The 11,680-nt window shown below is 48.0% G+C and overlaps 1 pseudogene; it reads left to right on the forward strand.

Moving 5' to 3' along the window:
• Nucleotides 1–909: 909 nt before the first annotated feature.
• Nucleotides 910–1,181, forward strand: LOC129149307 (coiled-coil-helix-coiled-coil-helix domain-containing protein 7-like; annotated as a pseudogene).
• Nucleotides 1,182–11,680: the final 10,499 nt, after the last annotated feature.

Here is an 11,680-nt window from a genome sequence, read left to right on the forward strand (position 1 = left end):
ACAGTAGATGAAGCAGAAAATAAAGTCAGTGATTTGGCAGATAAGGAAGCAGAAAACATCAAATCGTAACAGCAAAAAGAAGAAAAGAATTTAAAAATGAGAATAGTATAAGGAGCCTGTGGGATAACTTCAAGCATTTGCATTATGGGGGCTGCCAGAAGGAGAAGAGAGAGAGCAAGACATTGAAAACATGTTGGAAAAAATAATGACAGAAAACTTACCTGAACTTGTGAAGGAAGAAGACACACAAGTCCAGGAAGTGCAGAGTCCCAAACAAGATGAACCCAAAGAGAGCTCTGGCCAGTGTGGCTCAGTTGGTTGGAGCATCGTCCCATATACCAAAAGGTTGTGGGTTTGATTCCCAGTCAGGGCACATACCTAGGTTGTGAGTTCAATCCCCAGTGGTGGTGTACAGGAGGCAACTAATCATTGTTTCTCTCTCTCTCCCTGTATCTCTATCTCTCTCTCCACTCCCCCCCCCCCCATTTCCCTCTCTCTAAACTCGATAAGCATATCCTCAGGTGAGGATTTAAAAAGAGAAGAAGATAATCTTAAAAGCAGCAAGAGGAAGGCAGTTAGTTACCCTACAAGGGAGCTCCCATAAGACTTTCAGCTAATTTCTCAACAGAAACTTCACAGGCAAGAAGTGAGTGGAGAGAAATATTCAAAGTGATGAAAAGCAAGGATCTACAACCAAGATTACTTTACCCAGAAAAACTATCATTTGGAATCGAAGAGCTTCCCAGTCAAGAAAAAGCTAAAGGAGTTCATCACCACCAAACCAGTATTACAAGAACTAGGAAAGGGCAGCACGTTGGGATGCACACCAAGGTCCAGCTGCATGAGAGATTGAGGTGTCCGGAGCTGGAGATGGCCAGTCTCTGGCAGCGCAGCACCGAAAGTAAGAAGACGGTTAGGATGCCAGGGGTAGCATGGAGCCTGGGAGGTCCTGACACACATTCTTGCTTGTTGGAATTGGATGCTTCTACCAGACAGAGGTGTGGATAAAAATAACTATGACAGGGAAAGGTGTTCCAATTACTTCCTGAAGTACAAAAACTGCCGGAAATTTTGGAATTCTATCATGGTGCAGACAAGAGAGAATGGAGTGAAGTCAACAATGCCAAAGAGCAGCAGAAAGAGATGAAATCTTGGGAGCAAAGGGAAAGATGCCCTATTAAATGTTTGCATGAAAATTGATTAAGTTAAAAGGAGATAAATAATTTTAATTTAAAAATGTTAAAGGGCCCTGGCTGGTTTGGCTCAGTGGATGGAGCATTGGCATGTGGACGGAAGGGTCCTGGGTTCTATTCCTGTCAAGGGCACATGCCCGGGTTGCTGGCTCGATCCCCAGTAGGGGGCGTGCAGGAGGCAGCTGACCAATAATTCTCTCTTATCATTGATGTTTCTATCTCTCTCTCCTCCCTCTCCCTTTCTCTCTGAAATCAATAAAAATATATTTTAAAAATGTTAAAGGGTCTTCTTTAAGAAAAAGAAGGGGAAAAAAGATAAAAATATGAATAATAAAATGGCAATAAATACATTTATCTATCAATGATTACTCTATATGCAAATGGATTGAATGCTTCAATCAAAAGACATATGAATAGATAAAACAAGACCTCACCCAGCTGGTGTGGTTCAGTGGTTGAGTGTCAACCTATGAACCAGGAGGTCAGGGTTTCAGTCCAGGTCAGGACACATGCCCGGGTAGTGGGCCCAATCCCCTGTAGGCTGTTTGCAGGAGGCAGTCAATCAATGATTCTTTGTCATCATTGATGACTCTATCTGTCCCTCTCCCTTCCTCTCTGAAATCAGTAAAAATATATTTTAAAAAACAAAAGAATAAGACCCTTACATATGCTGTTTACAAGAGACTCACTTCAGATCGAAAGACACACAGAGACTGAAAGTAAAAAGATGGAAAAAGATACTTTAGGAAAATGGAAATGAAAAGAAAACAAGCTGGGGTAGCAATATTTATATCAGACAAAATATACTTTAAAACAAAGGCTATACCAACAGACAAGGAAGGGCCTAGCCGGCGTGGCTCAGTGGTTGAACATTGACCTATGGACCAGGAGGTCATGGTTCAATTCTCGGTCAGGCCATATGCCCGGGGTTTCGTAGGGGGGGTGCAGGAGGCAGCCGATCAATGATTCTCTCTCATCATTGATGTTTCTATCTCTCCCTCTCCTTTCTTCTCTGAAATCAATAAAAATATATTTTTTTAAAAAGAGAGAGAGAGAAAGACAAGGAAGGACCCAGCAATTCCACTTCTAGGTACTTATCTGAAGAAACCCCAAACACTAAATTGTAAAGACATGCACATCCATATGTTCATTGCAGAATTATTTACATTCGCTAATACATGGAAGCAACCTAGATGTCCATCAATAGATGAATGAATATAGAAGAAGGGAAATATATATATATATATATATATAATATATATATATGTGTGTGTGTGTGTGTGTGTGTGTGTGTGTGTGTGTGCGTGCGTGTGTATGTGTGTATACATACACATACAATGGAATATGACTCAACCATAAAAAAGAATGAAATCTTGCCATCTGCAATAACATGGATGGGCAGGGAGGGTACTGTGCTGAGTGAAATAAAACAGACAGAGAAAGACAAATGCCAGATGATTTCCCTTATATGTGAACTCTAAAAACCAAAATAAATGAGCGAGCAAGCAGAATAGAAACAGACTCAGAGATACAGAGAACAGTTTGACAGTTGCCAGGTGGGAGGGGGTTAGGGGTACGAGTGAAAAAGGTGATGGGATTAAGAAATACAAATTGGTAGTTACAGAATAGTCATGAGGATATAAAGTACGGCACAGGGAATATAGTCAGGAATATTCTAATAAGTATGGTATCAGGTGAGTACTAGATTTATTGGGGTGATCTGTTTGTAAGTTATATAAATGTCTAACCACTGGGTTGTACACCTGAAACTAATATAATATTGTACATAAACTGTAATTGAAAAATAAAAAATTATCTATTTATTTTTTTAATCCTCACCCGAGGGTATTTTCCCATTGATTTTTAGAGAGAGGGAAAGACAGAGAGAAATATCAATTTGAGAGAAACACATCGATTGGTTGCCTCCACCAGGGCCCAGGCCAGGGAGAAGACTGCAACTGAGGTGTGTGCCCTTGACTGGAATCGAACCGGGACCCTTTGGTCTGAAGGCCGACGCTCTATCCACTGAGCCAAACTGGCTAGACTAAAAAATTATTTTTAGAAAAGAGCTTGGGAAACAGTGTGCCAGGCCACTGACACAGCCTGTGCAAAGGCCCTGGGGCAGGACCATGCTGGCATGTTGGAGAAAGAGTGAGGGCCATATGGCTGCAGCAAAGTGAGCAAGGGGGAGAGGGAGGAGTTGAGGGCAGGGCAGGGCAGGGCAGGGGCTTGTGGGCCATGTGGAGAATGTGGACTTGATTAAGAGAGCACTGGAGACCTGTGGAAGAGAGACAGGACCCAGTGACCTAATATTCTGATTCAAGTTCTACAGAGACTTCTCTGGCTCCATGTGTGAAACAGGCTGACAAGTGCAATTAATTCATTAATTAATTCACTCATCTATCCATCCATTCATTTCCCCGGGGGCAAAAGCAGCCACAGAAGGAACTAAGCAGAATAGGGACAGGATATAGTTTGTGTTTTGAAATGTTCCCTCTGACTGCTGAGTGGAGGATGGAGTGTTGGAGTGAGAGGTAGGGATGGGAGTTAAGGGACCAGGTGAGAACGGAGTAGCAGAGGGAGGTCACCTCTGCCCCTTGTATCCCAGCTTGGTTCACCCTTGTCTCATCCTGAGCATTTGTTGCTTCCCAAAGTTACCCTGGCTCAGGCACCAGCAAGATGCTTTGGAGGTATCCCCTCCTCCTCCTCCTCCTCCTCCTCCTCACAGTTCCCCAAAGTCCCTCTAGTCCATGCCAGGTAACAAAGGAGGTAACGTGATCCCAGTCACCTGCAGGCATAAATGTTGAGGCTGTAACACCAGGCCAAGACTTGGGAGGCAGCCAGGCATGGGGACAGCCCCCACTGTGGTTGGCAAGGAGCACCCTCCCTGGCAGGCCCAGGTGGGGGGAAGTGAGTTGGGGCCAGGTGTGGGACACCCTCCCAAACTGAGTTCCCAGCCCATCTGTCCCTGTGCCTGCTTTGTTTTATGTGCGCTGCCACCAGGTGGGGGCATAACTGGATGGTAGATGCCAAAGATTTAAGAGCTCTGGAGACAGAACCCAGGTGCAAGATGCAGCCGAGGGTATCTGCCAGATTTGGAGGACAGAGTTGGAACCAACGCTGGAGCTGGGTCTGGAAATAAAACTGAGTCAGCTTTAGACCCTGGGCTACAGGGAGGGAGGTCTGGACAGGCTGACATCAACCATAGCCAAGCAGTATTGCATGCTGGGCATGGCACACATACCGCACAGTCCACAGAACAACCCCAGGAGGGAGAGATTTCTGTTCTTTGCAGAGGTGGGAATGAAGCTCAGTGACAGGAAGTGACTTGCCTGAAGTCTTATAGGGAAGATGCAGTTCAGCCAGAATTTGAGCCCTCATCTGTCTGAGTCCAGGATTCATCCTACTGTCTTTTCCAGGAGAGTGTAGAGGGTTTTCTCTGAGCAGAAGCAGCCCCTTAACCTTGGGATGGCAAACGTGACACACAAATCCCCATATTCTTTCTCCTCAGCTGCCCATGACAGGCATCACTAATCAATAACAAAACTATCCCAAGGAGACAAGATCCAGGCATCACTAATCAATTACAGCACCTTTCCCTGCAGAACTGGGACACAGGTTCAAAATCCAGCCCTCAAGGAGCAACTTCCCGTAAATGTGTGGGTGTGCAGTCGGAATTGTGAGGTGAACACAGACTGACAAAGGTTCCTCCATCTTCCAGATGGACCATGTTAAGCCACAGGTTTAATCCCTTCCCTGTTAAAAATCCCTTTAGTTCCTTTTCATTGCCCCAAGGATGAAATCCAAATTCCTGGCCCTGCCTTTGATCCTGCTGTTCCCTTCTGCCCTCCATGCCATCTCTTAGCTCTTCAGAGAGCTCCCCATAGCCAGCCACTCTGGCTAAAGTCTCCCCAACATCTACCCTTCCATTTTGTTACCACTAGAGGCCGGGTGCACGAAATACGTGCACGGGTGCAGTCCCTAGGCCTGGCTGGTGATTGAAGCAAGAGTGTCTGGCGTGGAAGGGCAGGTCCCAGCTGACCTCTGGGCCCTGGGTAGCACCTGGGTCCCCAAGCCCCCACGCACCCCCCTCCACCTGAGTCATCGGGCCCCCGCCCGGCTCCCTCAGTGCCTGGAAGCTGGATAGTGGCCCCACTGCCGCTGCTGGTCGCCATCTGCTGGGTGACCGGCCGGGCAATTGGGCCCCGCTCGCACCTGCCTTGGCCTGGCGCCGCCTGCTCACCTGCTCACCTGCTCACCTGCTCCACCATCCCACTGTGGTCCCACTCTCGTTGGGGCCTATCGGGGCCGGTAGCACTTCCACTGCTGCCCGCTGCCAGTGTCACAGCGCCGACCCCCACCATGTTCCGTGCCGCCTCCTGGTGGTCAGTGCACATCATAGCGAGCGGTCGAACTCCCGGTCAAACTCCCAGTTGAGGGGACAATTTGCATATTAGGCTTTTATTATATAGGATGCTTTTCTTTCTTTGTAGCAATTATCACAATTTTCAACATCATCTTTATTCCTCAGTGTGCCTGTCCCTCCCACAAGGCAGGGGTGTGGTCTGAAGTGTCTGGAACCTGGAATGGGTGTGTTGGGGTCCTCACTCCCAGCTCCAAGAGGAAAGAATCTGATTGGCTCAGCCTATGCCTGGGCCACCTGTTAAGACAGGACGGTGGGGGTCGCAGTGTGAATGAGGCAGGGGTGCTGTGTTAGTGAGGTGGAGGGTCAGGGCAATTCTCAGGAAAAGTCCATGGGCTGGGCAGGCACCCCACTTGGGTTGTGAAAGCAACAACAGAAACAATAAGAAGAGCTAATAATAACAGCAAATAATCATAGCTCATATTACAATGTTAAAATGAAAATATTGTTCATATTTGGCAGATGGGAACATTGAGACAAGGAGATGGAATGCAATGTGCCCAAGATCACACAGTGAGTACTCAACTGCTCACTAGAGACCTCCCTCCCCGGGAGGAGATACGTTCCTTCAAGACCTGACCAATAGGAGAAGGCCCTCCCCCCTCCCCCTCCACCCCCACAGAATATGCAACAGGAAATGAGAATCCCTTCCCCAGGAGACGGAGCCTGGGCCCTCCTCTCTCCTGAAAGGGCCTCAAGGGCAATCCCCTCCCACAGCATCTCGATCCTCCGATCCTCCGATCCTCCGTGACCTTCATTCCATCTTGGCATGGCCCCAGGAACATGTCGGGCTTCAGCTCAGAGCAATTACATTCTCTTTGTGGCTACTCTGCCTCCACCGCTCCGGAGGGCCTGGCACCAGCTGTGGGTGAAGTTTGCGTGTGGAGGACAGGAAGTGTCTATCTTTACATTCCGGCATTAACAAGCCTCTGTCACATTGAAATGGCATTTTATTTCTCCTCCTAATAAACGAGAATGTGTTTTTTTTTAGCTCTTCCGCGATCACTTGATTCTCAAGTTTGAATTGTTTGGAAGCTTAAAACACTTCTGACTACATCAACACATTTTAACATTTTCCTCTCCTGAATGAGAAAAACATAAAAAGGGGAGAAAAAAAGTGAAAACATTTTGATTATATTAACAGGAGCATGGAGTGAAAAAATAGGGAGGTGATTGTGCCACTTTCTCTGCTTGGAACCTCACTAAGAGGGGTGGGTTTAATTCAGAAAACTGATGAACTGGAGCACAGGGAGGAATCGGTAGGAGAGTGTATAACATGTGTCATTCATTCATTTCATTCAAAATCACAATGCGTGCCGGTTGTAGTCCAAGGTGCAGAAAGAGCAGACAGCAAGCCCTGTCCTCCTGACACGGAGAATGTGTGGGAAAACAGGAGTTAAGCAGTCAATTACATAATTAATCATCACAGTTTATTTATTTGTTTGTTTGTTTGTTTGTTTATTTTTTGTTAATCCTCACCTGAGAATATTTTTTCCATTGCTATTCAGAGAGAGTGGAAGGGAGGAGTGAGGGGAAAAAAGAGAGAAACATCGATGGAAGAGAGATGCCCTAAGTGGGGGGTGGGGCGCAAACCCACAACCCAGGTATGTGCCCTGGACCCAATTTCAAACCAGCAACCCTCAGGTCAATGGGCCAATGCTCTAACCACTGAGCAACTGGCCAGGGCTTTAAAAAATATATATATTTTTATTGATTTTTAAAAATATATATATTTTATTGATTTTTTACAGAGAGGAAGAGAGAGGGACAGAGAGTTAGAAACATCGATGAGAGAGAAACATCGATCAGCTGCCTCTTGCACACCCCCTACTGGGGATGTGCCCGCAACCAAGGTACATGCCCTTGACCGGAATCGAACCTGGGACCCCCGAGTCCGCAGGCCGAAGCTCCATCCACTGAGCCAAACCGGCCTCGGCTATTTTATTGATTTTTAAATAATATATATTTTATTGATTTTTTACAGAGAGGGATAGAGAGTTAGAAACATCAATGAGAGAGAAACATTGATCAGGAGGTGTGCAGGAGGCAGCTGATCAATGTTTCTCTCTCATCGATGTTTCTAACTCTATATCCCTCTCCCTTCCTCTCTATAAAAAAATCAATAAGCCCTAACTGGTTTGGCTCAGTGGATAGAGCGTCAGCCTGAGGACTGAAGGGTCCCGGGTTTGGTTCCGGTCAGGGGCATGTACCTTGGTTGCGGGCACATCCCCAGTGGGGGGCGTGTAGGAGGCAGCGTGGAGGCAGACAGTGTCTGGAACAGAGTGTGCACTCTGGAAATGCCGATTTTGGTGACACTTCCAGCTTCGGTCATCAGGAGCTGTGGCTGTTCCTAAGGGCTGGTGGGATCTGGCACACACTGGGAGGGCTGGCAGCAGTCATTTCGCTGTTTCCAACTCAGCCCTCTGCAGACTCCTGCTCAAGGGCTCAGGGTGGAGTGGGCTCCTGTTTACTGGGTATCGGGGCACAGGCTGCCGGGCCTGTGGGTGAGGGGCTCACGCGCCTCAACCTCATCACACAGCCCCTGGGGCAGCAGCTGCAGGAGTCAGAGGACTCGGGGCTGTGTGTGCACCGCTGACTAGTGCATGCCTGGGGGCCCAGTCCTGGGGCTCTGTCATCTGGGTTAATGATTCAAATGTGCCCCCAGTTAGTCCCTGCAGGTCATCCAGGCCAAGGGTCACTTCGTCTCCCAAGCCTGTCCCCAGTCTAGCTACTTTCCCCCCTAAGCTGCTTGCATCCCGGTCCACCCTGTCATCACCCAGCTGGGGCAGCGCTGTCACCTCCAACCTGGTGTCCTAGCTCCCACCCTCGCCCACCCATGGTCTGTCCTCCCTGCGGCAGCCACCAGAGGGCGCCTGTGAGCACTTTAGTCAGGTCCCCCTTCCTCCTCTGCCCACTCCCTCAGGGTATAAGCCCAAGTCCTCCCTGTGGCTCCTAAGGCCTTGCACAACCTGCCCTCACCTCCTCCCTCTACCCCCCCTACTCACTCTGCTACACACACACACACACACACACACACACACACACACACACACACACACGGGCCTCCTTGCTGTTCCTCCAATACACCAAGCACTGTCCTGTCCCAGGACCTTTGCACGGACCGTTCCTGCTGCCTGAGGTATTCTTCACCCACCAGCACTTCTCACCATAGGTTTATTCATCTGGTTTCACATCTATCTCTTCTGTTAAGAAGGCAGCTTAGGTGCCCCGTAATTGTCTGACGGATGCACGGATAAATTTAGAATGAGCTGAATCAGACCTGGGGCCGGAAGCCCAGCCCTGTCTCTCCCAAGCTATGCGAATGCCAGTACATCCTTTTCAACTCAGAGCCTCAGTTTGCTTGGCTGTAAAATAGGGAGAAATCACCCTGGGGAGGATTCATACTGCTCGGCTGCCCGGGAAGCTCTCAGCCTCCCACCCAGCACGCAGCAGGTGCTCATCAGATGGAAGTTTCTGTTGTGCTATGTCCTTGACCTTCCCCTTTCTGTCGGCAGCCTGTTCCTAGCTGAGAAACAGGTCTAATGTTTTGGTTTCTCTCTGTTCCAAGAAAAGTTATGTCCTCTTAGGGGACAAGGACAGTGACCCTAGGTTGGGGGGTCCGTGTACTGCTTCTGAAACCCTGGGGCACAGGAAAGGCACCCCCCCCGGCCCCCGCTCCTTGAGGGCCCCAGAGTGCCAGGAACCCGAAGAGAAGAAGCTTGATGGGTAATTGGGACGCAAGGCGAGCAGATTTATTTAGCGCTTCCCGTTTTATCCTGCACGACATCTCCGCTGCCAGGACAATCCCACTCACAGCCGCACGGCGGGGTGGGAGCGCAGAGGGTGGCAGGTGGAGGGCTGCGGCATCCATGCCCCCTCCATGTCTTGGCCAAGCTGCCCCCTCCCTGAGACCGGATTTCCTTTGGAGGGGTGAAGGAACACGATAGTATCCAGTAAGTGCCTACTATGTGCCAGGCACGTCTCTGATAACTGCCCAGGATTAAAGGCAACTAGCAGTTGCTCTTGGATGTTTGTTAACTGACTTAGTGACGGCGCAGTGGTTAACACAGGCTGGGTAGCATTGCCTGGCAGTGGATGCGGCTTGGTTAGATTTTGGGAGAGAACCATGTGTACCAACTATAGATAGGTAAGCTGAGAACAACGTTATAACCTCCTGGGGTGCAATACACCCCCTTGGATGCCCTTGTGGTTGTCTAGTGACGGCGAGAAGCGATGTCACTCTGATCCCACAGTTAGCGCTCTGACCTCACCCTGGCTTCCCCTCCGGCCCCCCAGCTCATAGCCTTCTATCTCTGCCCAGAATAAGCCCTTTCCCCTTCATCCAGGACTCCCCTCCACCCACCCCCACCCCCGCTGTGGTGCAGTCTATTCCCAAGAAGCATCTCATCTGGGCACAGTTTGCAAATGAAGTGAGTTAACCCTTTTCACACTCAGGAAGGTCCCACACCCAGCAGGTATTGAGCCAGCCCCAGGCTGTGCTTGGCTCTGTGGGATGGGTTACCAAGCTCCCTGCCCATCCCGGCCCCCAGCCCAGCTGTCATAGTGACTTAAGACCAGGGGCTGCTTTAGCTGGAAGAGTCAGTCGGGCCTCCTGCAGGTGCCTTGTGGGAGTTAGGGAAAATGTGGACCAACAGAAAGGGCAAGCCTGAAGTCGGCACAGCCTGGGAAAACTCTCCAGAGGTAGGACCACGGGAGAAGAAAAGGGGATGCTTCTACAGGTCAGCCAGGCTGGTCTTTGTTTCAGACTATCCCTGGGCCAGTGACGTCACCTCACAGAGCCTCTCAGCTTGAGCTATAATTTGCACAGCACACACTTCACCGGTTTAAAGTGCACAATTCAATATCTGTAGTATACTCCCAAATGATCATCAACCACCCACAATCCAATTTTAGAATAGTTCATCACCCCAAAAGGACTCATTGCCTAATCTAAGATCATGCAGATTTATGCCTGTTTCCACCCAAGAATTTTACAGTTTCACCTCTTTCATGGAGGCTAGGACCCATTTTGAGTTAGTTTTTATATACGGTGTGAGGTAAGGGTTCCGTTTCATTCCTTTGCTTGTGGATATGCCATTTCCCCAGTGCCACATGTTGCAAAGACCATTCTTGCCCCACTGCATGGACAACCTGGATGAAATCAATTGATCGAAGATGCCAGGGCTTATTCCATTGACCCTCGGTTCTATTCCATTGACCTCCATGTCTATTCTGATGCTGGTACCATGGTGTCTCGATGAGCATAGCTTTGTAATAATTTTTGAAACTGGCAAGTGTGAGCCCCTCACTTTTGCTCTTTTGTAAGATTGTTTGGCTATTCTGGGTCCCTTGAGTTTCTGTATGAATTTTAGCATCAGCTTGTCAATTTCTTTAAAAGAAGCCAATAGGGATTTTGATAGGGATTGAGATGAATCTGTAAATCTTAACAATATTCCATCTTCCATCTCCTGATCCATGAACATGGGTTGTCTTTCCATCAATTTAGGTGTTCTTTCAACAATGTTTTGCTGTTTTCTTAGTATAAGTTATAGACTTCTTTGGGTAAATGTATTTCTAGGTATTTTATTCTTTTGATCAATTGCAGATGGAATTGGTTTCTTAATTTCATTTTGTTTGTTCATTGCCACTGCATAGGAAATAAAATGGATTTTTGTGTATTGATCTTGTATTCTGCAGCCTTGCTGAACGTGTTTACTAGTCTTAATAGTTTTTTAGTGGATTCCTTAGAATTGTCTACACACTCAATTATGTCATGCGCAAATAGAGATAGTTTTATTTCTTCCTTTCCAACCTGGATGCTTTTATTTCATTTTCTTGCCTAATTGCCGGGTTAAAATTTCCAGTAGTTTTGAACAGAAATGGTGAGAGCAGACATCCTTATCTTGCTCTTGGTCTTAGAGGGACATGTACTAGTAGTCTGTTACCATTGAGTATTATGGCGGCTGTGGTGCCCTGTCTTTACCAGGCTGAGGAAGTGCCCTTCCATGCCTCGTTAGCTGAGTGCCTCGTCATGAAGGGATGCTGAATTTTGTCAAGTGCCATA

The sequence above is a fragment of the Eptesicus fuscus genome, chromosome 6 (genome assembly GCF_027574615.1).
Source record: "Eptesicus fuscus isolate TK198812 chromosome 6, DD_ASM_mEF_20220401, whole genome shotgun sequence".
NCBI classification, from domain to species: Eukaryota; Metazoa; Chordata; class Mammalia; order Chiroptera; family Vespertilionidae; genus Eptesicus; species Eptesicus fuscus.